Here is a 2,118-nt window from a genome sequence, read left to right as displayed (position 1 = left end):
AAAGTTGTTTAAAAAGATCTAAAAAAGGGTGTTTTGTGCTTGTTGGATTCAATAGTAATATCGCCCGGGATTTTTGTTGCATTAAAAATTACAATTTATAAAAACAAAAAATGCCCTTTTAAATCCGTATATCTTTAAAACGCAAAATGTAGTTGCCACAAGGTTTGTCCGAATATATGATCGAGTACGGAGCAACATTTAAGTTAACGTACCAGAAAATATAGTTATTTTTAAATTTGAAATGAAAGGGAAGTACATAACAAATACTATACCATTTAATAGTTTATCCTCATTAAAAAAAAAACACTTTGGCCCAAAAGTTTAAATTTTCAGATATTCGTTGAGAAAAATATTTTGATCCATTCATTCCCTTTTTGGGGTTATAGTATATATTGGATTTAAAAAACTTTTAAAAAAATCTCATTTCAGTGACTTAATATTATGTATGATATAAATTAAAACGCCTTTCTTTATTTGGATAAGGTTTTTGGGTTTCTTATAAAAATTTTACCTGAACATTATAACATTTTGAAATAAATTTTCCGAAATAATATGAGAGGCAATTATTATTTTTCGGGTTCGAGTATCCGAATATTACTTTACGTAAGCCAATTATAACCACAATTATCTTTAAATTACCGTGTTTTTATCATCCCAGTAAAAAATGTCGGGGCTTTTAAACTTTTTTTGGCCCAGTAAAAAATTTTTCCAATGCTATCAAAAAAAGGAAATATGGGGTAAAAAGTTTTAAACAACAAAAACTTCCCTAATTTTAAATTAGATGAAAATTTGAACTGCAAAGGGGTATTCCCAAAAAAGCCTAAATTTTGGTTAAATCAGGCAAAATATTGTTTTTCGATAATAAAAAAAATTTTAAGTGAAAAAAAAGAGCACGTACTTTAAACATTTGAGAATACATTTTGCGATTACATCACCCCGTTTTTCCTTGGTTTTAATTTTTTGAAATATTTTTCAAACAGTGAAAACACCAAATCTTTAACACTAAATATTAAACAACTGAATGGTTCATTGAAAACATTCGTGGACAGCGTTTATCAAACTATGTATTTTTAAATTTGGGTTTTAAAGTTCATCCCAATTCTCTTTTTTACAAGAGAATTTTAAAAAAAAATTTGTCTGAGAAAAACCCTCTTTCTTCGGTAAAAAATCTAGTTTATATTTCTAAATAAAAACTTTTTTAAAATTTACTATGGGGAATTTTACCCAAATTTCCCTTGCTTTTTAACTATGTATTAAAAAACCCGACTTTTTTGCAGAATGTTAAAATGCGTTCTTTTTTCTATGGGCTTTTAATTGTTATTTTTCCAAAGACGTCTGTTAAAGTAACGTGTACGGGGGAAACCCATGAAAAAAATTTTAATTTATAAATAGCTTTCAGAAAACCCTCCTTTGGGACATAACCCTAGCCCCTTTCCGAAAAAAAACCCCCCCCTTTTTGAATTTGTTCAATTTATAATCAAAAAGAATAAATCAAAAACGACAGTTTTTCTGGGAGAATTATTTTCTAAAAAAATTAAATTTTTAACCGAACAAACCGAGTTTTTTCTAATATAATCAAAAATTTGGTCCCAGAAAAAATGTTAAACCCTAATTTTTTTGTAACATTTGTTTTATTACCCTAAATTTTAATAAATTGGGGAAAAAGAGCAAAAATAATTTTAAATTTGTTAGAGTGAACGAAAACAAAAATCCTCATTCAAAAAAAAACACTAAAGTTTACTGTTTTGTAAATCTTTTTTCCCTCAGTATTTTAAAGTTAAAATTTTTCCCGTTTTTTTCTTAAAAAGTTTAACGCACGCGTTAAATTTTAAACCCATAAGGTAACCTTTTTCTTAAAGGCTTTTCCATGGTTGAACCAAAAATAAAACAAAAGAAAATTTTTGGTAATAAAAAAACCCTATGAAAAATTTAAAAGGTTTTTTGTTGTTTTTTTTTATCAGAGGGGTTTTTAAATGAGGGAAAGAAAGTTAACAAATAGCAAAAAAAAAAATTTACCTTAAAATTTGATTTAAAATACGTTTTAAAAATTTATTAAAACCCGGCAATTATTAAATTTTGGTTAAATACAAAAAAAATTTTAAAAATTTCTTTTGAAAA

This window comes from Ruditapes philippinarum, unplaced genomic scaffold (assembly GCF_026571515.1).
Source record: "Ruditapes philippinarum isolate M1 unplaced genomic scaffold, ASM2657151v2 ctg9367_1_1_1_1, whole genome shotgun sequence".
NCBI lineage: Eukaryota > Metazoa > Mollusca > Bivalvia > Venerida > Veneridae > Ruditapes > Ruditapes philippinarum.
The sequence above is the reverse complement of the archived record's forward strand: the minus strand, read 5'-3'. Positions refer to the sequence as shown.